Here is a 26,993-nt window from a genome sequence, read left to right on the forward strand (position 1 = left end):
TGCTTCCTTTTTTACTTTTTTTAGCAGTTGCCTAGAGGTTGCAGTACTCACTTTCAACAAATCCAAGTTTACTTCAAGTAACACTATACCTATCACTCACAGGTAATATGAATACTTTATAATAACAAAATAATTCTAATTATTCCCCTTTGCCTCACGTATCATTACTGCCATTAATTCCAATTTTACATGAACATAAATAAAAATATATATGCATGAATATATAACATACATAAGCATACATAGCTAATAAGTTTTGCAATTATTATTTTGAATAAGCTATTATTTGTTAGATTAATAAGGAACAAGAAAATAAAAACTTTTATTTTAACTTCACATATTCCTTCTCTTGTGTTCTTATTTTCTTTATGTAGATCTGCATTTTTGATACTACAGCAGCCTAGAATGTACCTTCAATTTCAAGGACCTCATCTGTCTTGTTCACTATTATGTATCCAGCCCCTAGAACATTCTCTAAATCCAGAAGGTATTTAATAAACATTTATTGATCAAATGAATAGAAAATAAATGAATATTCTATAGAATATAGCTTTTACCTTTATTGCAAATGTCACACTTACATCACCATCACAGAACCTAAGAACAATATGGCTGCATATGTGTTCCAAGGTATTGATGCTGTTAGCATCAAGTAACATTTAATGAAATTGAAGAGAAAAATTACTAAATGTTTTCTTACCCTGAAAATAGGTGGCAGCTTTGCATTCTAAAATATATGATTGCTCACAGACTGACCACAGTTAGGCAATCATACAAAGAGTTTTAAGACATTATTAAACGTATGTTATAGTTGCCTTTAAAATGCCCGTCTCCAACATCCACAGGGATTTTAATCTCCCCACAAACACATTAAAAGTACAAAAATATCCAAGTTTCTCTAAAGCTAAAAATCCCATGAAAACCCAAAACTTGAAAAATGGAAGAAAGCAAGCTGCAGCATTTTCTGTTATTTACATCTTAAGATTCTTAAGCATCCCTTCATTGGTCTAAAGCTATAAATGAAAGTGAACTTTATGTTACAAGCATAGAACTTCAGAATAAACTGGGGTAATTTTTGAACTAAGGAAATACAGTTATAGAGTCCCTTTCAAAAAGTATACTATTTTTTTTGTGCCTCAATTCTGATTATTACTGTAAATCTTTAATTCAATTGGTGAGAGTGCATATAAGTAAGAAAACCTTTGGTATTACATTTATTTCTATCAGGCTTGTCATCTGTAAAAAGAAAAGTTTTGTTTCCACCCTCACACTGAGGGTAACTGAGATGTCATATTCTTAATAGTTTGAGTTTCTTAGAGAAGAATATCTATATAAACATAAGATATTGGGGTGCCTGGCCAGTGGCTCAGTAGGTTAAGTATCCAACTTCAGCTCAGGGCATGATCTCCCAGTTTTTGGGTTCCAGCCCCATGTTGGTCTCTGCTCTGACAGCTCAGAGCTGGAGGCTGCTTCAGATTCTGTGTCTCCCTCTCTCTCTGCCCCTCCCTGGCTCGTGCTCTGTCTCTCTTTCTCTCAAAAATAAATAAACATTAAAAAATATTAAACAAAAGCATAAGATAGTATTTTAGGGAAATTTTAGAACATTGAAAAAAATGATTAAAAAAAGTAATAAGAACAATAAAGGCTCTCAGAATTACAAAAAAACACCTTCCTTCCCAGGAGCCTGTTTACATGTATCAAAGGTCAATAGGAAGAAAAATCAGTGGTATTTAATTACAGAATTTGTGCATAGACGGTTCTGATGGAAATAAGAATGTTTAGTATTGCACACTGAAACTAAAGGTTACTAGCCCAAATATTTGTACATGCTTAATGGCCCAGTTTTGGATGTTAAAATGCCATAGCTTTCCATGTTTGCCCAGGTTTTGGCATGCGAGTCTGAGAAAACCATTTGTCTGTGAAAAACTCTCATTTGAACAAAGATGGACTTAAAAAAAATCCATACTAGAAAATGCTGCAACCTGCTGAAATTAATTTGAGTAATTTGGAGAGATGTTTATTCATCACAGCAGTTCCAGAGATGTATATTATTATCAATTGGCCTGTTCCTATGGTGAACGGGAGTGAAGAGAAAGAGCTTTCTGACAGTAAAGTGCTTCACCGCAGGGACTAGATTAACTCTTTATGAGCGATGGGTCTTATGTACAAGTAACCTCTTCTATGGTGCTAAGTGGTTTCCTAGAGACTAGATGAAGTTAGTTTATCAAACTGCAGCTATAATAACAAAAAATATATATAATTTCCATTTGCTTCAAATGCTTTCTACAGCATATTTTGTTTGTATAATCACAAATTCCATATTTAAAACACATAAAAATGTTTGCACACAGAGAAGAAAAAGTACTACTTCCAGAGACCAGTGAATAAAAGAGTTTGCTGGAATCAATATATTTTTTTGTCCCATTGCTTATGTATTACCTGAATTACCTGATTTTAAGACAGACATCTTTGCTTTTTTTTTTTTTAAAGGTAAATGATGGTGTGGTTCAATCTGTACCTCAAACTGTTTTGAAGATACTTAGGGAAAAAATAGTTTTCTAGTACAAGAAAGAGTTTAGTATTCTTCATTGAGAATTGAAATATCAGGACATAGCAACAGACGTAAATTCAATTGATTAGAGTTCATTGTTTATAAGTAAGAGAATACAATGTTTGCACAATTTATTTTGCTTTTCTTAAATTCATTTTGAGGTTTCTGAAAATTGTTCATATTACATTATTTAATTTTTTTTTAATTTAGTGAACTTTATTTACCAAAACCTTCCCCCTTCTTTGTCAAGTTTTGATATTTATGAATCCATAGCTTCCAGACAGTGTTTCATAAGCTTTAAAAACTGAAGAGTTTATGTAAATAGCCTATAGTTCTTTCAACTGGCCTTACCCTTTTAATTCTTAATGTGCTTATTACTCTCTCTGATATATATACATATGCACATACATGTATGTCAATATATATGCGTAAACATAAATACGAATGGACATATATTTGCAGAAAGAGAAAGCGATGGATAATGATAAGTAGATAACACCCAGTCATATTGTATTTTTGTATGATGTTTTTGAGAATAAAAGTTCTAGTGGTTATTTTCCTCCATTGCTTTTAGAGTGGCCAAATGCCTATATCACAAAAATATATAATTTGTATTCTTGAGACACAGGTTACATTTCACTAAATCACCCACTACTAAAGCAACCTTGTTATTGTGACCAGACACACCTTTTTTTGTGTCTTGCATCTCATTGTCATTTCATTTCTTCAGTTGAGCTCACTGGCTGCTAGAGTGGAACAAGTTTTTTGAAATTTAATGGAAAGAACTAAAGCCATTGCAATGAAAACTGGCAAAAACTGCCACTCTTGGGAGTTTGATTTCTGATATAGACATAGATACAGACAGACATAGATAGATATAGATAGATATAGATATAGATATAGATATAGATATAGATAGTTATAGGTGAGATAGGTATAGATCAACAGAAAAATTTGAATACCTACTATGCACTGGCCTCCACTGGACACTATGATAAACTATACTTTGAAAGATTGAATCAGAAAGATGGGAAAAGTTCTGTTGTTTGCTAGTACTATTTATTTATCCCATTCTTTCTTTCTCCATTGTCACCTCCCAAAATGAATGAAAGACTCAATGTGACTTCTCCCTAAGCTTCTCGTTTCTTCTTTACATCTATCCTTGATGAGGTTAGAGGAAGACAGAATGGGGAGAAAATAACTATGTACTTGGATTTTTTTTTTTTTTTAATTTTTTTTTTTCAGCGTTTATTTATTTTTGGGACAGAGAGAGACAGAGCATGAACGGGGGAGGGGCAGAGAGAGAGGGAGACACAGAATCGGAAACAGGCTCCAGGCTCTGAGCCATCAGCCCAGAGCCTGACGCGGGGCTCGAACTCACGGACCGCGAGATCGTGACCTGGCTGAAGTCGGACGCTTAACCGACTGCGCCACCCAGGCGCCCCTGTACTTGGATTTTTAAAGTGTGCAATAAATAGCATTTCCATAGTCCAGGGCTAAAAATGGTCATAAGTAAAAGTTGGGAAAAATCAACAGGGGGTTTCAATGAAATTTAATTACAATACCAAAAAGAAAGTGAGGACAAGATGAGCTCAGATTAATTAAAATAATGAAAAGCTCCCTACAGATAATCAAGCGTTGACTGTAAAATCCAATTTTGGTAAAATAAAGACCCTGAGAAAATAATCCTACCATTTTATTTAGGTTTGAACAAAATATTTATTTGTATGTTTTCTTATATTAGTGTCATATTTCTTCAGCGTAAAAAGCTCCCAGAATTTTAAACTTGTCATCACTTTGGATTAATTAATTAATTTTTATTTCTTCAATGTATTTACTTTTGAGAGAGAGAGAGAGAGAGAATGAGAATGAGAATGAGAGCAGGCAAGGGGTAGAAAGAGGGAGACACAGAATCTGAAGCAGGCTTCAAGCTTTGAGCTGTCAGCACAGAGCCTGACTCAGGGCTCTAACTCATGAACCATGAGATCATGACCTGAGCTGAAGTCAGACCTTTAACCAACTGAGCCACCCAGGTGTCCCATCTTGGATTAATTTAAGTGAAACTCTATGTGAGCATGAATATCTAGGAAAGGGCATATGCAAATTCTGGTAATAATAGTACAGTGATCAAACAGGTATGTGTGACGTTGCTATTAATACCACTTTTGAAATTATTTCCCTAGGGCATTAAATAATCAAATCAAATTTTTAGAACAGTGATATGACAGCAGTGTATAAAGCAAATCTACAGAGCTAAAAATCATTTTGTTAGCATCTCAGAAATTCATACCTTTATCTGCTCCTTGTTAGTGCCAGTGTAATAATTTATAAAAGGTCATAAATTGTCCTCAGGCAATGAAATGAAATGAAAGGGAGATGATAAATATGGTAAACATTAAATACTAAAATTTGACATTGTAAATGAACCGTGCTGCCTTAGACCTGGAGGTTCCTGCCGCGATCATCTTTAGAAATCCCTCTAGCATGTTCTCAAGCATCACCTGTTCCTATAAGGACAAAGTTTTAGCCTGTTAATAGGGCATCCCCATCCAAAGGCCAGACCTCCCTTCTATACAGTTTGGGTTCCTTAAATTATCTGCAGCTTCCAGAGGATAACTCATATGCCAAGGCCACTAAGACAAGCTGGTCTGGACTCTAAGTCAGGGTCTAATTTCACAATTTATGTCCTAAATACTTGCTGTACAGAATTAGTGATTTATGAAATCTTGTAATTAGAAAATTCATGCCATGGTTTTAAGAACCTAGAAAATGAAAATATCATTCTAAGTTTCTTAGTTTTTCACTATATAAATTCTTAAATACTATATTCTAGATATCTACCACCATCTTCACTCAGAAGCTGGTTAGATTCTGTCAAAGCTTAACTAGTTATTTTTAGTGTTATTAAATTCTGACCAATTTGATTTGATGTTTAGAAGTCCAACTATATTTTCCTAAAGGTAACAATTGTTACCTGTTCCATCAGGTGTCAGGCATTATGCATCATGCCCTTAAGTCCACACTGCCTAATATGGATTAAACTACACTAGATTCCTTTGATTAGTGTTTTCATACATGTCTTTTATTCCTGTATTTTTTTCCCATTGTTTTGTGCCCTTATATTTAAAGGCACTTATATTTATATTTGTTTCTCTTGTTTTTTTTTTCATTGTTTTTAAGGTTTATTTTTGAGAGAAAGAGAGAGAGAGAGCAGGGAACGGGCAGCGAGAGAGGGAGACACAGAATCCAAAGCAGGCTCCAGGCTCTGCTCTGTCAGCATAGAGCCTGACGTGGGGCTTAAACTCACAAACTGTGAGATCATGACCTGAGCCAAAATCAGACACTTAACCAGCTGAGCCACCCAGGCGCTCCTAAAATACATCCCTTGTAAGGAGCATTTATTTTTATCCATTCTATTGATGTCTTAATTGGAACATTTAATCCATTTATATTTAATATAAATATTTATTTATTTCTATAACTGCATTATTTATTTTCCAATTACCTCACATTTTTCCAAATATTTAAACTAGCTTATTTTCCACTTATATTTACTTGTAAATTACCCTTTCTTTTACCATTCTTACATTTCTCTAGAGATTACCAAATGCGTCCTTACCATATTATAGGCTACTAGTTTATAAGTAATGCTATTATTTGGACCATTTTAATTGTGTGTGTGTTTTAAATTTTCTGCCTTTTATATTATCATGCCATTTATTTTAATTCTACATTTTGTTTCCCAAAGACATTATTACCATTATTATTATATAATATATTCAACAATCATTTAAATCAATCCATGTTTTACCCTCTCAAATGGTCTTCATGTCTTTCAACATTTGTATGTTTCTCACTAAGATAATTTTTCTTATGCCTGAAGCACCCCCTTCATTATTTTTTCTGATGCAGTTTGCCTCTAAGGTTTGACATTATGGAATTCTTTTTAATTTCCTCTTCACTTTTGAGAGAAACTCTTGCTGATCATATAATTCTAAGCTGTTGGTAATTTTCTTTCAGCAGCTTAAAAGCAATATTATACTGTATACTATTTTACATTACTATTCTTAAGACACAAACTACTTGTCTTATTGATGCTGTTTTATTTTTTTAATGTTTCCTTTTATTTTTGAGAGAGAGAGAGCAGGGGAGGGGAAGAGAGAGAGGAGACAGCAGGCTCCAGCTGTCAGCACAAAGTCCAACACAGGGCTCAAACCCACAAACCCTGAGATCATGACCTGAGCCAAAGTCAGTCACTTAACTGACTAAGCCACCCTGGCATCCCAATGCTGCTTCAAAAGCAATGCAGTTTTATCCCTCTATCTGTTTTTTAAATGTATTCTTTGGTTTTGTTTTTAGAATCACACAGATTTTTGAACATATGGCTTCATATTTGTCATTATTTTGCAAATTATCAACTAGTGTCTATTCAAATATAGTTTCTACTTTAGTTTCTCTCTCCTTCTCTTCTAAGACTTTAATTACACATATTATTTTTCAGGCTTTTTCATATATTGTCTTTCTTTTGTGCTCTTAGAGCATTGTCCTGGGTACTTTCACTCCACCTATCTTTCAGTTCACTAATTTTCTCTTTGGCTGTGTCCAATCTTCTGCCAAATCTTTCATAATTTTATATCATTTTTAATTTAAAAATCATAAATTTTTTTATAAATTTTAATTTTTAGTAATATATTTCACCTATTTTTTAACATATTTATTATAACTATTTGAAATTCTATGACTGCTTTCTATTGTTCTCTTTGCTGTTTACTTGTTTGTGGGGTGTGTGTGTGTGTGTGCATGTGGGTGTGTTGTGCTTATTTATTAGTATATCTAGTAATTTTGGGTTGAATATTATGCTTTCTGTATGATAAATAATAGAGATTTTTGATGATGTGATCTTCCTCTAGAGAGGATTTATTCTTTCCTTTGATGGGCTGATAGAGTTAGGTATAAATTACCTTAATTCAGTGACTAATCATCTGATTAAAAGTTGGATTAGACTTTTTATAAGGTTTCACTCATCTCTGGTTTATTCTGTCTTTTAGAACACAAGTCTCCAGGGATCTCAAATGAAAAGTTGTACTGCTTACTGAGGACCTTCCCTTTCAATAGCTCCTGAACTAATTTTTCTTTTTTCTCTTTTCTTGGGATTGAACAAAAGTCCATCCTTGTCTTCAGATTTTTACTTAGATTTTTAACTTCTTTTTATGTGCAGCTTTAAGAATTTGTCTAATGCCAAGAAGCAAAATTGTTGAATATAAAGTTCACTTCTTTGAACTTCACTCTTTAGTCAACTCTTGGTTCCACATGTCTTGGCTGCTTTGATAGCTCCTACTCTATTTTCTACAACTCCAGCCCTATATAGTTGCCAAATTTTCTGCTTTTGTTAAAACCTTCTATGGCTCTTATTTGTAGGCTTTTGTTTCACTTCTTGGGATTCAGCATAATGCCAATAATTAGCAATTATGCCAGGAGAAAAATTGGCTTCTGGTCTATGGGTTCTCTTCTTTCTACATTTTCATTTTCCAAGATCTTAGCCTCTCAAGTTCTCATTGACTTGGCAGCTCACCAGTATCTTTAAACATAATTAAAAAGTAATGTACCTGGATTTTCCAAGTATTTTTAAATGTAGCATTAGTCTGTTACAAGACAAATACATCATAGTCTCAAATCAAGTCTTCAGAAAAAAATAGTTTATGAAAGAGAAATATTAATTTCTATTGTAGTGTTAGAAATTTATTAAACTAACAACAAACTGAAAAATGACCTCCTGCTTAGGTGAACAACTTATCTTGTTTTAATTATCTCTTTTCCAATTTCCAATTTAGAAGGTTTTAACATTTAATACATAAAACTATTCTGCTTTCTCTAACCATAGTCCATCTCCAGTCCATGCAACTAATGCTTAAATATTTTATTATATAAAAAAATCATGGGGTGCCTGGGTGGCTCAGTCGGTTAAGTGTCTGACTTTGGCTCAGGCCATGATCTCTTGGTTCATGAGTTTGAGCCCCGTGTTGGGCTCTGTGCTGACAGCTCAAGCCTGGAGCCTGTTTCAGATTCTGTGTCTCCCTCCCCTGCTCATGCTCTGTTCTGTCTCTTTCAAAAAACAAAAACATTAAAAAAAATCATGGAAAATTGTTATCTCTTCTGTAAATAAAGTGTTCTAATCTAAAGTTAATGTACTTATGCTAAGAATAAAGTCACTATACACTTGGGCTTACATTTTAAAGTCCTTCCTCTATTATACTTCCTCTGAAGTCTTTTCATCGGCTAGTATCATAGATAAGATATTTTAGAACCAGTCCTTAATTACTTCACAGGCCTTCTATTATTTGGCATTGGCATTATGCAAAGAAAACACATTTGCTTTTTTTAATTTGGGTCTTTTTAGGCCTTATTTGACAAAGTGGAATACAAAGATACCCTAAAGTGGATACAATCGCATGCATGACTAACTGTAACATGGAGAAGACAGAACTACACATTAAAGTTAGGCTACAATGCTCATTCTGTTGACTTCAGAATGATTAAATATAAATAGCACTCTAAAACATACAAAACCTAGTCCACTAATATTTTTTTACAAGAAACTATCTACTTAAATAGGCTTTAAATAGTTTTAATAGCATTCAGATTATTAGTTTAAAAATCTCCAATCTTCAGGTATGTTCTTATAGTCAATGATTACCTATACAAGCTCAATTTTTACAGATTATGGTCATAATAAACTTCTGATAAAATGTTCATTAAAGAATTTCAATGTATATGTACATATAAATACATATGTATATTTAATGCTAAGTTCTATCTATAGAACATTGCCCTTAGATTATGAATATTCTATGAAAATTCATTGTTCTAATTATTTTCTTTCAATATGTGGAAAGCAAAGTAATTTCAATAAAATTAGAAGAGACATATCCTATAAGGAACAAGGAACATATTTCTATGTCAAGGGTATCCACAGAATTGGTCTCAATACGTTTATGTTTAAGTCATTTACTTTATAGATATACTTATTTCTTATTGAATATACAAATAGTCCTCTGCCATAATAATAAACATCTAAAGAATTATGATGTTTATATATTCATAAACAGAAACAAAAAGAAAGCAGTTCAAATATTTGATCGTGATATATGATGACATATTGTGACAAAAGCAATGTATGGGGCTTAAAATTTTCCAAGGACACTACATTCAGAAAACACTATGTGATATAATAAAGGATAAACACACTCTTTATGTGCCACAAGACATAGGTAATTTGTAAGTTCAATTTTTGAATAGTGTTTAAAAATGAGCGAAAACTAATTCTATTTTCAGATGGAGCATTCTTATATGACCTCCATGTTGTTTTTGTGCACATGTTGATTGCCATTGAGAAGTAAGTGAGAAATAACATTGAAGTAGATTGAACACATTGTGAAGACACATTATTTTCCACTGAACATATGTTTAACTTGTGTGAATTCCAATTTCTTTATTCAGAAGTTGGATTAACTGTGTAAAGCCTTGTCTCAAATACCGCCCTAACTGTCTGCATTTTATTAATATGTGATTAAGTAAATGTTGACTGAGCTAGGGCTCAGACTGGGAGATTCTTAGTGAAATAATAAGGACACCAAATGTGGTTTATGTAACAGAACTAAACTAAACACATTTAGTTTTCCAGAGGTTAACGTACAGGATTTTGAAGAAGAAAGTCACATAATAGTATAAGGCCTACTTCCTGGTTTTGTTATAGATTGAAATTGCCCAAGATAGATTCAGTATTCAAAGAATTTCCTGCAACATGAACATGACTGGAAAAATAATTTTCGACATTAAATTTGGTGAACTGCTGAACTTTGTTAATATTTTTTGCAGTGTTCAATTTAATTTTAATAAATTGCATAGCTCTGGCAGTGGAGTGAAGTCTAAAGATTGAAAGCCTGAATAGGTCAAAGGAAAAGTTGGCTTGCCAATGCAAGCCTGTTAAAACACTAACTAGAAAATTAGGCAGGAAAAACAGTTTAAAAAAATATTGTGAGTATCTTTGATCATCAGCTGGTTGAAAAGAAGTAATATGACAAACAGGAAATTACAAAGAATAACTATTTTGACTGTAGTGGAAATAGCGACTTAGGTAGCCACATTTCAAACTAAATGTGGAATATTTTCCTGGAATTTAAAGAAAAAGTATCCAGATGTCTAAACATTCTACTCAATGCAGCTTTTATTTGGAGTTTGGCAAGCCTTCAGAAAACTAGTAGTCAAGTTTAGTTGGAATACTTTTTCCAGCCTATTTACATAATTTCATACGTATTTTATGCTTCTGCATTACATTTTTTTTAGCAGTGGCCATATTTAATTTTAAGCTTTCTGCAAATGTTATATTTGCTTGCATGAATTATTTTATTGCTCCCCATCAAAATGCTTTGTGGATAAACTTAATATTTAAACCTGTGAAAACTACTGCAAACATCAGTGAAGACAACCTTACATAATATCATTAAGCCCTCTACCGAGTGTCTCCATGTAATGATCCCACACTGCTCTCAAATAGAAAAAAAAAAAAATCCCCCTCCAAGGAAGGGATGGAAATACTCTTACAGATTTTACACAAATTTGTTTGTTTTTAGTATTTAAAAATAACATATAAACAAAAATTGCTTTATGGATAATTACAGCATACTGGACATTTTGGTTCAGTATAATTACATGATAAAAACTTCCCTTATAAAGTTTTTATTATGAGAATATAAAAATACAAAAGAACTAGCAGGTGTTCTAAATGATTGTAAAAATAGCAACAAAAGTAGCAATTGAATTTATTTATTTGAATTATCTGATTAAAATTTAATTACTGTTACGCTTTGTGTCAGATACTACAATCATGCCAATTTTTAATATGAAAAAGCCATATGGAGTTTTAGTGCTGTGCCTACGGTCACAAAGCTAGTAAAATTTAGAATCAGTATTCAAATCCATTTAGTCTGATTATAGAGACTACACTGAACCACTCTACTAACAAATAAAAAAAGGGGAAGAGAGAATAAAACAACAAAACAAAAAGGATCAGCAAACAATTAAGCCAAATCAGTTGAAAATGTGGCAGCATTTGAGAGAGCCACATTCATAGGTTTATGGATACATGCAAGGTAACACTAGAAAAAGACAGAAAAGAAACAAAATAAAGAGTTCTTGATCTCAGGGAATTGAGTCTAGGTGAAAAAGTATACCAATCAGGGTTCTTAGTTGTAAGCAACAGAAACTGATGGCTTTTTAATCAGAAAAGAAAAATGTTGGAAGTATGCCATGCAGCTCACAGATGCCTGGGGAATACTGGAGTACTGAGTGAAAATGGTCACGAACCAAACAGCCTGTGCAGATATGATCACCCACCAAACTATTCCAATGAAGTTTCCCTGTTATCACCACTAGACTCACGAAGCTGCACATGCCATCATTTAAGAGGGCACTGGATGCTAGAGGCATGCTCTGGCACTGCTAAAACTGGGTGTTGCCAGTGTCCTTTCCAGAGAAGAATCATTATGGTCTATGGTCAAGCAGTCAGTCTCTACGAAGGGCCAGTCATAAGGCCAATGATGTTTCTAAAAGAAGAGAACTTGTCTACAGAGAATCTATAGTTTTGCTCTAATATTTTAAGGGTATGTGCTTTCACTTACCTATACAGTCCTGCCATGGGTTTCAAAAGGCATCCCTATAAACAGGAAGAAGAAATCAGGAAGAACCTTTACTACTTTTCTCAGAATTCTCCTTCACTATATAATGAAACATCATTTTAACATCCTGTTTTCCACATGACTACAGGAGGCAATATTTCTAAGCTATCTGTGACTACCTGACAGCCATCCTCTTTCTGATGCTTTCCAGTAATGTTTTCCTCGTGTCCATTTGAGCCCTCAGTGATAGTGTCCTAAAATTCTAGATTTTTACTAACAGTCCGGTTAGTAAACTTTCTCGTTATACCCCTCAAAATTCTTCCAGCCTTGACTTCCAGTTTCTGTCCCAGCATGTAAGTATCTTAGAAGTCACCACCCTGTGGTAACATGTTAAAAATTGAACAGAATGAAAATCAACAAGTCATCTAAGATCCTTCAGAGAAATGCGATCACACAGCAAACTGCACCCAAAAGTTGGAGACATCATGAACCAAACCGTGAGATCATGACCTGAGCCAAAGTCATAAGTTTGACTGACTGAACCACCCAGAGATCCCCAGAATATTCTGTTCTTAATAAGGCCTGCCTTTAGAAAGAACTATTTAACCAGATCCTAAACTGTTGGAGTCTTATCAGAGCTTAACCTACCTGAGTCAGGTGGGGATGCCAAACTCCAGCCTCTCTAGTCACCCTGTCTCACTAAGCAGGAGGGCGGAGTGAGGTATGAACTAGTGAAGGGCACAGTCCAGGGAGGTAGGCTCACCAAAAGAAGACTTAATCCTAGGACTAGAGGATACTTACCCTTCCTGATACCTTAGCAGTATCAGGGTAAGTTGAACATCTGAATGGCATAAGAGCACCTTTGAATATAATTTTAAAAAATCATTGTAAAGTTACAATGTTATATATTCTATAAGGTTATATGTCACAAAGTGTAGCTGCGCAGAAATGTTTTCACTGAATGAAGAAAAAACAGATGCTTCAAACTCTTTAAGACAGTACCTCGTGGCCTCAATTCCATATTTTTTCCATATTTTTGTTTCTATTCAACAAAGGAAGTAAGTATTTATCCCTTCAAGATATAGAATGAGTACAGGACCCAGCTGAGTAATTTTCAGCTAAGTATTATATTGCTTTAATATCAATAGGATAAGAGTAGTTTCTTAGGGGAAGTTACAGTTTTATGGCAAAAGCATTAAAAATCAAAACCATGCTCTCTGAGAAGCCCTGAGACTTGTTTTCTTATATAGTGTCATGTCAGAAGAATCTTTGTCTTTCCCCCCTGTTATTTTCTCCTTTAGTTGTTTGCTAGTGGTTATTTGGCTCTTCCTCATCTCAGCCTTCTTTATAGTTCATATTGTAATATTACATATAATACTCAAGAGAAACTAAAGAAAAGGCAGTTCCTGCCTCAAATATAGAAGTGGCTTTTGTAGTTAAATCAGGATATATTGTGTCTCTTGGCTACCTTATCTTTAAAATGGGAACACTTAATTTAGAAAATATACTGAGATTTAGATAACAACAAATAATCTACACATAATCAAAAGAAAACATTTTTTAATGTTTATTTATTTTTGAGAGGCAGGGGAGGGGCAGAGAGAGAGGGAGACACAGAATCCGAAGCAGTCTCCAGGCTCTGAGCTGTCAACACAGAGCCCAATGCGGGACTCAGACCCACAAACCCCAAGATCATGACCTCAGCCAAAGTCAGATACTTAACTGACTGAGCCACCAGGTGCCCCAAGAGAAAACACTTTTTAAATTGCCAAGTCCTCACCTATAAAACTATGTCTGCCATTTTTTTCAAGCTGTTTCTGAAGCTGCCTGGTTTTCTGCTTCAAGTTTTTGCTCTTCTTGTTCCTTCATAATGAACTAAATGCAGTTAGTCACATAATTTTGTTGGGGTGTTATGACTTTGTTAGATTAACATTGTTAAAGGAGCACAGGGTGCTGGAGGTGGTGAGCCACAGTTTAATGGTTCAACAATGGACCACTAGAGAAATGGAAATAGAGAAACTTATTACTCAGCAGTTCTGGAAGAGTTACACGCAGTGCTGCACAGGGTGACATGGGGAGGTCAAGGCATGGTACAGGCAGAAAGAGAGGCAGGTGCCGGGGCACATGCTTTTATTATGGTCTGTGGATGGAGTACATTAAAGTTCCTGTCCAAGGCCTAATTGGTCAATTCAAGCCAAAAAAAGAGCAGGATTTTGGTAAACTACATGGGGATTTTATCTAAGGGGCAGCACAAGGATTAGGCCCTGGGAGGCAGGGGAGACTGTTGGGGAAGTCCTATCAGCAACTTACATTTGCCTGTGGCCCTGAGAGCTGTTCTCTTGGTCATGCAGTTGCACAAGGAGACCAGTGTCAGGTTAACATGCCCCTGCACCCACCACAGGCTGCTTAGCCAAACAAAATGGATGATGAGGCAGCAATACCACGGACTATCTTAGCTAAAATCTTGATATGAGTTATTCCCATGTTAAATTCTAGGAATGGTTGCTGAATCTCATTGAAATCTCTTAAGACTGTATTTGGAGATGTAATTTTTTTTTTAATTTTATTAATTTTTATTTTTTTAATACATGTTTGAGAGAGAGAGAGAAAGAGACAGAACATGCACTGAGGAGGGGCAGAGAGAGAGGGAGACAGAATTTGAAGCAGGCTGCAGGCTCTGAGCTGTCAGCACTGAGCCCAACGCACAGCTCGAACTCATGAACCGTGAGATCATGACCGGAGCCGAAGTCAGATGCTTAACCGAGTGAGCCACCCAGGCGCCCCTGGAGATGTAATTGTGTTCAGATAAATTGTGCACTCTGCTCTTCCTAGATGCTCACATCATCATGCCTCCTACCACCAGCACTGCCATCCCCTGTAAACGATGTGCGTGCCATCAAATCAATGCTTCATTCTTTGCAGACCCACTTGGGCTGCTATTGCTGCAAGCGTTCTTCGACTGTGCTTAATTTTTTGCTAGTCTCATAACATACTTTAGCATAAGTGTAAGTAGAATCACCTTTTATCTAATCTTTACTCATGGACTTTTTGCCTTTTATATCTGTGAAGTACAGAAGAGCTCTAAAAAAGAGAGAAATGTTAAATAAAAACTTAAGTGTTCTTGAGGGTGCTAAAAGACATGGGTGCCACATTTCATTTTTGTTGTTGATATAAACCTGAGATGGCATTGCTGTCACGCCCGGTATTGGGCTTCAGGAACTGAGGCTTCCAGACGCCATGAAACTTGCCCAAGATAGCCTACCAAGCAATCTACTGACATTGATTCAAGCCCAAATCCTCTAACAATGATTAATCTTCACCACAATACTACTGCACATCCTCCTGTTCTGGATCCCTTTCAATTAGACTCAGGTAAGATTTGGCAGAGGGGAGGTGAGGAGAGCAGAGATGGTAAACAGGGCTCCCTTTGCTTTCAGGGGTCTCAATGTGAGGTATATTTATTGCAGAGTGATTTGTAACAGTCCATCAAGAGAATCTATTTTCTTAATGTGAAGTAAACATAGGTAAAGAGTATAGATATTTGATCATCCCAAGGGAAACTGTTGAGACCTTTGTCCATTTACCATATTATAAACTCTATAAAAGTATACCATTCCTTTCATAAGATTAAATAAAGCATAATGGGAACATGTTACATAACTTGCTTTTAATGACAATTATGCCTTTAAGGTGATGCCTGGGGAACAACAAAGCCATGTTGATATGTGGGGGTTGGGCAGTTCTTTCATTTTCTTTATTAGTGAAGAGACTTAGCCCAGCCTAAGGAGAACATGTTTAAAATTTATGCTTCACCTACATTCTCAAATAATTGAAATCACCAATGTCAAACTACAAATGCCAAGAGTTTTTTGATTCTTTGTCAGACACCAGTTCAAGTCCAGCAGAAAAACTAAAATCTCAGGCCACTACTGTGTAGTCTTAATGAATCACACAAAGAGTTTCTGTGATTGAAAGGTGTAGGAAATGGCTGATGTCGGAAGCATAGAATACCAAGTAGTGTAGGAGGTGCACCATGGGCTATAAATTGCTGAAAATCTTGGCCATTTTATCAGCCCTTTCCAGTAAGCTACTGAAATTCTTCATTAATGGGAACAAATTATTTGGTATAGATACTTTAAAAAATTCAATTTTTTAAAGATAGCTGTGAAGATAGCTGTGTTTAAGTTTACTTAATTGATTTGTGCAAGAGTATCATAAGCTTTATAGCCAGTGTTTTATTTCAGTTGTTAACTTTACACTTTAAGGAAAAATTCACCAGCCATTTCAGGGGGAAGTATATTTGAAGAAAATGGTATATTGTTAGTGTTTCTCAATCTTTTAAAATCCAAGCTTACTTTGATAAACAGATACTTGTCACATCCATCTTAATATTAGTTTGAAATCTTATGATAACTTATAGCACATGACTACTATAAAAGCAAAAAACAAAACAATAATTATTTTGAAAAATGTTTTTTTTTTAAATTTTTTTTTCAACGTTTATTTATTTTTGGGACAGAGAGTGACAGAGCATGAACGGGGGAGGGGCAGAGAGAGAGGGAGACACAGAATCGGAAACAGGCTCCAGGCTCTGAGCCATCAGCCCAGAGCCTGACGCGGGGTTCGAACTCACGGACCGCGAGATCATGACCTGGCTGAAGTCGGACGCTTAACCGACTGTGCCACCCAGGCGCCCCTGAAAAATGTTTTTAAGATTATCTGAACTTCTGGATATGTACATGACCTCTTATGAGACTCTATCCTTATTTCATGTCTGGTACTTTCCTTCTCCATTTGAACATTTAAAAATAAGTTATTTAAATTAAACATTAAAAATCAATCTGTCCCACTCTAGAAAGAAGTTGAAAATACAAATCAAAACCACAATGAGATACCACCCCACACCTGTCAGAATGGCAAATGAACACCTTAGGAAACAACAGATATTGGCGAGGATGTGGAGAAAGGGGAGCACTTTTGCACTGCTGGTGGGGATGCAAACTGGTGCAATCACTCTGGAAAACAGTATGGAGGGTCCTCAAAAAATTAAAAATAGAACTACCCTATGGCCCAGCAATTGCACTACTAGGAATTTATCCAAAGGATTCAAAAATGCTGAAACAAAGGGGCACATGCACCCCAATGTTTATAGCAGCTCTAGCAACAATAGCCAAATTATGGAAAGAGCCTTCATGTCCATCAACTGATGAATATATATATATATATATATATATATATATATATATATATACACACACACACACACACACATATATATATACATATATATGTGTGTGTGTGTGTGTGTGTGTGTGTGTGTATATATATATATACCATCTCTAGCTAGCTAGCTAGCTAGCTAACATTCAATGGAATACTACTCAGTGATGAAAAAGAATGAAATCTTGCCATTTGCAACAACGTGGAATGAACAGGAGGGTATTATGCTAAGCGAAATACATCAGTCAGAGAAAGACATCAAATGAGTTCACTCATATGTGGAATTTAAGAAGCTCAACAGATGAACATAGGGGAAGGGAAGGAAAAAGTAAGATAAAAAAGAGAGGGATGCAAACCATAGGAGACTCTTAAATAGGACAAACAGGATTGCTGAGGGGTGGTGGGTGGGGGCATGGGTTAAAAGGGTGATGGGTATTAAGGAGGGAACTTTTCGGGATGAACACTGGGTGTCATATGTAAGAGATGAATCACTGGGTTCTATTCCTGAAGCCAAGACTACACTCTATGTTAACTAACTTGAATTTAAATTAAAAAAAAAAAAAATAGGGAAAAGAAAAAAAGAAGTGGAGTGCAGAAACCAAAGAGAAACATGCCACCAGCAGAATGAGAAACTTTGGAAGTCAGATGTGGTTAGACAGCTGCATTTGAGAAACAGGACAGGGAAGAAGGAGCATGGCAGCACGATGTTAGCAATGAGGAGGAAGGAGGTCAACAATGAAATAGGACATGGAGAAGGAAAAAATGGAAAATGGAGAATATACACACTGAAGATAACTTGCAAATTGATGGCTGAAAAGTTGCCTTGAATCAGAGTGTAGAATAAGGGAAAATTAGATTATTTGTACATGTATTAAAGCTTGACTAGACAATGTGATGGGCACATGTATTGGTGGCAATTGTGTCACCCCAAAATTCCTGTCCATTTGGAACCTTAGAATATGATCTTATTTGGAAATTGGGAATTTGCCAGATATAATCAAGTTAAAATGAGGTCATCCTGGATTAGGGTGGCCCCTAAATTCAGAATTATTGGTGTCTTTACAGAAGAGGGAAATTTGGATAGTGAGACATGGACGCAGAGAGAAGAATGCTATTTGAAGACACAGAGACACATTCAAGGAAGAACACCAGGTGAAGACAAAGGCATGTATTGGAGAGAGGCAGCTTCAAGCCAAGAAATGCCAAAGATTTCCAGCAATCATCACAATCTAGGAAGAGGAAGAAAAGAGTCTTCCCTAGAGCCTTCAAAGACAGAGCACGACTCAGCCAACACCTTCATTTTGGATTTCTAGCCTCCAGAACTGTGAGAGAATAAATTTCTGTTGCTTTAAGTCTCCAAGTTTGTGACAATTTCTTCCAGCAACCCTAGGAAATTAATACAGCACATGTGAAGATACGGGGGGGAGGGGGGCACAGAGAACTCATCACCTAAAGATGACACAACCCTAAAGATTATAGGCAGAAATTGGTGAGGATGCATTTAGCACTGACCGAGTGGAAGCCTGATTCAGATTTCAAAAATTTTACTCTCTTGAAAAGATTTTCACTGTATTGGGAAACAGAGTCTCAAGCCATCTTAGCTTAAGGACTTCTTGTTAGAATGGTTACTTCTCCTTTACTTTAATTTTACATTTTCTAGAGTAGTGAACTGCCAGATTACAATTCGGCAACTTGTTCATCTCTTATAGGAGAGGATGTCTTTAAGCATTTAAACGTCATGTTTTACAGTTTCCATGGCAATGATGCCTCACTAAAAATTAATAAATTGAGAGCCATGGGTGTCTTAAGCATGGTATGCACATCTGTGGGGCCTGATCACCCCTGGGCACTGATAAGAGAAATAATTCTGAAGGAACCGATAGCAGGATTACATGACCACTCAACCATGACCTTCAAATGCCCACTTTCCTATTCCTAAAACTTGCATATCACCATGTCAGACTCTAATACACATATGATCATGTGAAATAATTTCAGAATTGAAAGGAGTTCTTATGGTTACTAAATCCAATCTCTACATTAGTGAGTCTCAAATAGTTCAAAAGAGCCCCAGAGGTGGTTCTGCAGAAGTGCCTGAAATAACCCCATATCTGTTTCCACTTCAGTTAGACGCCCTGAGTTAATCTGTTTTTTAGAGTGAACTTCGTAAGATTCTATTTGAAAGAACATTTCTAACACACACACACACACACACACACACACACACACACACACACACACACACAGAGTTTGAAAACTGCTTCACCTTGGTCCATGTTCTATCTCTGTACCATAATGAAGGAGAATAATATGGACTTTTCTAAAAGTGAAGTGGTACAATAGTAATTCTAAATAGAGTGTGAAAAATTAAAAATATGTAATATAATTTCTAGAACAATCAATAATGCAAAGCAGTATAATTTCCCTCCTCAAAAAATATTACAAATAACCCAAAGGAAGGAAAAGTTGGAACAATTTGACAACAACAAGAACAGCAACAACAACAAAAAAGGATGGAAAACCAGAAATCAGATTTTAACGTAATGAACCTAAGTGCAGTCATATTTAAAAGTATGCTAAATGTTTATGGGCTAAACAGTCCAAATGGAATGCAGTGACAGCTAGAATGGATTAAAAAACAAGATACAACTATATACAGAATTGATGTGAAACAGTAGGGAGTTATGCTTTGAAAAATAGAGTACTCTCTGTGGTAAAGAGGGCATTTCAAAATGATGAAGGATCAGCTCATCAGAAAGACATGATATTCATAAATCTTTATGTACGTTATATTCAAGCAGCAAAATAGATGAACCAATAACTGATAAAATATCAAACACAGAAATGTAGAAATTTCTATTAACATAGAAAATTCCATAATTATATATAGTTTAACACCCTGCTCTTGGCAATTAACAATAACTTGATAAAAATCATTAAACATGTAAAAGAAATGATCAACACTGTCAACCACTTTGACCAAATTTTAATTTGAAAAACTATGTGCAACGGTTGTGGAACACACATACTTTTCAAATGTCTGTGGTCTGATCACCAAGACATGCCATAAGCTACCTATTAAACAAGTCTTAATAAATCTAAAAAGATTGCAATCATAGTATATTCTCTGACCACAATGGAATTAAAACATAAATCAATAATGATGAGATATCTAGGGATAATAAATATTTGGAAAGTAACAATACACTTCTAAATAATTTATGAATGAAGTAAGATTTTAATATATTACCTACATAGAAAATCCTAAAGAATCTGTGAAAAAAATGACGAGTTTAAAGGATCTATAAGAAACTAGTATAAAAAAACCCTAAAAATTGAATTTAGTAAGTTAGCAGCACACACAGAATGTGTACAAAAGTCAATTGTATTTTTCTATACTAGTAGCAAAAAATTAGAAAAAAAGGTATGAATTATATTTATATGGCTCACAAACAAAATATTTAGTGCTACATTTAAAAATAGATACCTTTTGGGGCACCTGGGTAGCTCAGTCAGTTGAGTGTCCAACTCTTGATTTCAGCTCAGATCATAATCTCACAGTTCGCAGGTTTGAGCCCCGAGCTGGACTCCGCACTGAGAGCCTGGAGCCTGTTTGGCATTTTCTGTCTCTCTACCCTCCCCCACTTGTGTGTGTACACACATGTGTGTGCTCTCTATCAAAATAAATAATAAAAATTAACTTAAAAAATAGTTACCTTTTGGGGAGCCTGAGTGGCTCAGTCAATTAAGCATCTGATTCTCGATTTCAGTTCAGGTCATGACCTGACAGCTTAAGAGTCAAGTCCAGAGCCTGCTTAGGATTCTCTCTCCCTCTTTCTTTGTCCCTCTGCCTGGTGCATGCATACACGCATGTGCCTTCTCTCTCTCCCTCAAAATAAATAAATAAATTTAAAAAGATAGTTACCTTTTTAAAATTGAAATATAATTGATATACCATGTTACATTAATTTGAGGTGTATAATAAAAAGTTACCTTTTTTGCAGGTGAGAATACTAATGTCTATCCTCAACAAATTTCAAGTATGTAATACATTATCATTAACATTGACATCATGCTATACAATAGGTGTTCAGAATTAATTCATCTTATAACTGAAAGTTTACACTATTTGATCAATATCTACCTTTCCCCCCACCCACAGCCTCTGGTAAATACCATCTACTCTCTGTTACTGTGTTTCTTTCTTTCTTTTTTTTTTTTTTTAAGAGTCTACATACAGGTGAGATTATGTGATATGTCTCTTTCTATGTCTGACATATTTTACTTAACATAATGTCCTCCAGGCTCATCTCTGTTGTCACAAATGATAAGAATTCTTTATTTTTCAAATATAATTCCATTGTGTGTGTGTATACACACACAATAGTATACAGTATGTATATGCTATATATACATATGTATATATAAATTCATATATGTAAATTACATACATGAATATATCTACCACATTTTCTTTATCCATTCACCTGTCGACAGATTTTTAGCATATCTTGGTTACTGTGAATAATGATGCAATGAAAATGAAAGTACAGGTATCTCTTAGAGATGGTGATTTAAATTCCTTTGGATGTATACCCAGAAATGAGATTGCTGGATTGAAAAAAAAAAAAGAAAGAAAGGTAACTACAGGATATGATGAATATGTTAATTTGTTTCATTGTGGTAATCATTTCACAAAGTATACCTATATCAAAACATAGTGTTGTACACCTAAAGTATATATAATTTTACATAAAAAATGAATAAATATAAAAATAAAAACATAAAAAATAAATGTAAAAAGTTTAAAAATGAAAATAGCCATGTAGGACTTCTACACTGCTGAGACATTGCTGAGAGAAATTAAAGACAACCCAAATCAATGCAGAAATACACCATGTTCATGGATTACAAGGCTCAATATTCTTTTTTTTAATTAGTTTATTTATTTTGAGTGAGAGAGAGAGAGAGAGAGAGGGAGCATGAATGGGGGAAGGGCAGAGAGAGGGAGAGAGAGAATCCCAAGCAGGATCTGTGCTGTTAGCACCATAGATACAGGGCTCAGTCTCACAAACCATGAGATCATGATGCATCTGAAATCAAAAGTCAGACTCCTAACCAACTGAGTCACCTAAGTGTCCCCAACGCTCTATATTCTTAAGATGTTATTTATCTTCAAATTTGTGTATAGAGTCAACACAATTCTGATGATAATTTTAGCGGGTTTATTTATAGAAATTGTCAAGATGATTCTAAAACATATATTGAATCACAGATAACTAGAATATCCAGAGCAGTCTGTAAGAAAGAATAAAACTGGCAAATTTGACTACCTGACTTCAGGAATTATTATAAAGCTACAGTAATCAAAGGAGCATGATATTGTCATGAATAGAATAATAGAACAGAATCAAGAGCTCAGAAAGAAAATCACACTTACATGGTCATTTGATTTTACAAAAGTGCCAAGACAATAAAATAGAAGAAATACAAGTTTATGCAACAAATAATTTTAGAATATCTTTATATACATATAGAACAAAGTTGCACCTTTCCTCACACTATATGCAAATATTATAGTAGAAATCTATATCTAAATGTAAGAGTTAAAACCATAACTATTTAAATAAATTTTTGTGACCTAAGTGTAAAAAAGTTTTCTTGTTAAAAAATAATGAAATAGGGGCGCCTGGGTGGCGCAGTCGGTTAAGCGTCCGACTTCAGCCAGGTCACGATCTCGCGGTCCGTGAGTTCGAGCCCCGCGTCAGGCTCTGGGCTGATGGCTCGGAGCCTGGAGCCTGTTTCCGATTCTGTGGCTCCCTCTCTCTCTGCCCCTCCCCCGTTCATGCTCTGTCTCTCTCTGTCCCAAAAATAAATAAACGTTGAAAAAAAAAAATTAAAAAAAAAAAAAAATAATGAAATAGAACACTTGACCAACAACAGCAAAAGTTTTCTTGGACACATCACATAAATAAATAATCCAAAAAATGACAATGAAAGTCATCAAAGTTAAAAACTTCTGTTTATCCTAGACCACACTTTAGAAAAGAAATAGGCACACCACAGACCGGTGAAATGATTCACAATATATGTATGTGACAAGGACTGGATATCCAAAATTATAAATAATTCTTATAATGTAACAGTAAAAAGACAACCCAATAAAAATTGGGTAAACATTTAAATAATTACTTCACAAAAGAAAATATAATAAGAATCAAGAAGCACATAGAAAAATGCTCAACATGAGGCACCTGGGTGGCCCAGTCTGTTAAGCGGCTGACTTGGGCTCAAGTCATAATCTTGTGGTTTGTGGGTTCGAGCCCTGAGTGGGGCTTTGTGCTGACAGCTTGGAGCCTGGAGCCTGCTTTGGATTCTGTGTCTCCCTCTTTCTCTCTGCCCCTCCTCCGCTCATGCTGTGTCTGTCTCTCAAAAATAAACATTAAAAAGCAAAGAGAAGAAAAGTGCTCAACATTAGTTATCATGGATGCTTGAATAAAACACCTTAACACCACAAGTACCAGAATGTCTAAAATTAAAAAGACTGACAATTACAATTGTTGGCAAGCATTGGAAAAAATGAAACTCCCAAATTTTATCAGAATATAAAATGGTACAATTACTTCAGAAAAATACCTGGCTGTTCTTATAAAACTAAACATAAATCTCTCCTGTGATCCCACATTTCCACTCATAAGTATTTATCCGAGGAAAACAAAAATTCAAAAAGATTAATGCATGAATGTTATTAGTATTTTTAATCATAAAGCTAAAAACTGGAAACAGCCAACATATTTACCAACAGGAAAATCATCAACAAACGATACAACAGAATGGAAGTCTGCAACACAACAGCAACAGATAACCACACAACATCCACAAAATTCAAAAACATTATACTTAGGGGAGAAAAGACTTCCACTTACACAAAAGAGTATACACAATAAGATTTCATGTATACTAAGTTCTAGGACAGAAAAAAAAAGAAAAACTATGGTCACAAAATATCAGCACAGTAGTTTCTTCTTGGTGGGTGGGAGGATTAACTGGAAAGAGAAATGAGGGAACTTTCAGGGTTGATAACAATCCTCTATGTTTTGATACAGATGTATGCATTTGTGAAAATTCAGCCAATATACACTCAAGATTTGTGTATTTCATTTTATGTAAATGTTACAAGTAACGTTATCATATTTAATGATATTCATCAGAAATGTTTTGGTGGAGCATACTGATGACAAAAAGAGATAGACAGATAGATGTGTGATAAAGCAGCGTAATAAAATGTTAACTATAACATTTGTGTGGTGGAAATATAGGTAAGTGTAAAATTCTTTCAATTTTGCTATAGGCGTGGAAATTTTTACTAGAAATGATTGGAAAAAGAACAAAATTAACTTTCGTTCCAATAAGAAACATGTTGTTGGTATGGTAGACCGACAGACTCACCACCCATTTTCTCCATTCAGGGAAGGGCGTGTTTTCCCACTTCTTTGGAATGGAATTCCTTGGAATGCAATAGCCTTTAGCTGTTAGCCCCTTAAGAATTGCTTCAGCTGCACAGAGCTTCCTCATCCAAGGTCATACCCTCTCTAGGCAATCCAAAGACGGCTGGAGGTGGAGGATACGAAGTTCAAGCCATTTTGGCTCAAAGTGTGATGACTCTGATGGGCCATTTCCAATCCAAGAGTGTCCCCTCCCTTCCACAGGTGCTTCTTCCAAAGACACTCCCCAGTAAACTGCCTGTACATTCAAATTTGTCTAAACTTTCACTCAGAGGCTGGTTTCTGGAGAATACATGTGACAAGTAATTGATTAAGTTGATTCAAAATATTTTACATTTTTTTACATCCACTAGAAAATGATGAGTCAAAGTTAAGTCAATTATAGGACAACACTTTTAGTTTTATTTGCTCTTTACAATTCAAGGTTGATCGTTTTTATATATGCACATAATTCTCTAATTACTTGAAAACTTTCTTTGATTTGTGGTTATTTATTGACGAGTAGCTCCATCAATCTCCAACAATTAAATGTTTTAGCTAACATTTTCTGTTTTATTCTTATAGAGGCTTTGTGTAAATATTGTCTTCCTTTTTCAGTTCTTTTTCTAATGTCTCAATTTTCAGAACCAGCAACATCAAAAGGTATATTCTTATTTCAAAACCTCCCTATTGCTATGAGTTAAGTACCAGGAATAATAAGAGATTTGACAGTACTTGCAAATCAGCCACTGACCCTGCCATTGTTTCATAGATGTTAGCAGAAGACAGAGACAAAAAGGTTGACTACTCAAACCCATCAAGCATCACATGCTTCCTGGTCATGTCAGAGTCATGGGGATAACATGGAATGACCCGGGGGTGGGGGGATGTTTTGCATCTAGTGTGTTTGTATAATGCTTGGAGCCCAGCCCTTAGGCAATCCAAATTCTTCAAACTGGGCTTCCAAGCAAACTGCCCTACCATTGCCCAGAGGAGCTGGGTAGAGTAACTTTTTCTGTCTCTCTATCCTCTCCCAGGGAAAATTGTTAGCTATGCAGTCTTCTTCAAAAAGATAGGTCAGGGGTGCCTGGATGGCTCAGTTGGTTAAGTGACCAACTCTTGATTCAGCTCAGGTCATCAACTCTCAGTTCCTGATTTCAAGCCCCTAGGTGGGCTCCACACTGAGACACAGAGCCTGCTAGAAATTCTCTTTCCCTGTCTCTCTCCCCTGCCCTCCCCTGCTCATTTGTTTGCTCTCTTTCTCTCTCAATCTCTCTCAAAAATAAATAAATAAACTTAAAAAAAAGGTCAGAAAAGAGGCTATTAGTATTTCTTCCCCAAATATGAGCAGAAACGTAAAAAAAAAAAAAAAAAAAAAAACATGTAGAATTGACTCCCACATAGTGAATTACAGTTTCATTATTGAACTGTGTGGTTTTGTGTGTGTGTGTGTGTGTGTGTGTGTGTGTGTGTGTGTGTGTGTGTGTGTAGGTGATTGTATCTTCTGGTTTCATGATCGTCTTGTTTCTGTAGGATCATTAATATCTGTTACTTCTTACTTTTCTTTTACTTCTATCTAAGAGGTGTCTATCTGTCCTAAGTTAACTGCTCCTCTCCTAGAAATGATGCCATACAAGCCTGTTATTTCTGTTCCTATGAACTGTCAAGCTTCTCTTTTGTTTCCTCATCAAGCAATTTTCTGATTGAATCAGCTTTGGTTTGTTTTAAACATTTCCCCACATAGTTTAGATTTCTCTTTTTTTTGTCAGATTTAATTTGGCCTTTCTTCAGCTACTAGTATGATAGTACTGACCTCTCCCATTTTATTTGCCAGGCACTCAATTCTGTTGTGTATTCTAGAACTGGCTACAATGGTTTCAGAATGTTATTTTCCCCACACATGTGGAGAAATTTTTTAGTGTTCTTATTTCTTTGGGAAATGAGTAATTTTACATGTTCTCCTTGCTGGATTGAATGGCTTTTAGAGACTGTGCAAAAAGATTAATATTTAGATGGCTTTAGACGTGTGGCCACTAAATTTTTGTTGATGCTAAGTTAATTTTA

The 26,993-nt window shown here is 35.2% G+C and overlaps 1 long non-coding RNA gene across 1 annotated transcript in view; it reads left to right on the forward strand.

Moving 5' to 3' along the window:
- LOC147572038 (uncharacterized) overlaps positions 1-18,797 on the forward strand; it is a 169,100-nt gene extending 150,303 nt beyond the window's left edge. The window contains exon 4 of the long non-coding RNA XR_015247036.1: positions 18,511-18,797. This is a non-coding gene — a long non-coding RNA (uncharacterized LOC147572038). The remainder of the gene's footprint in view (positions 1-18,510) is intronic.
- The last annotated feature ends 8,196 nt before the right edge of the window (positions 18,798-26,993 follow it).

This window comes from Puma concolor, chromosome F2 (assembly GCF_028749965.1).
Source record: "Puma concolor isolate L17-30 chromosome F2, mPumCon1.1.hap2, whole genome shotgun sequence".
Lineage (NCBI taxonomy): Eukaryota > Metazoa > Chordata > Mammalia > Carnivora > Felidae > Puma > Puma concolor.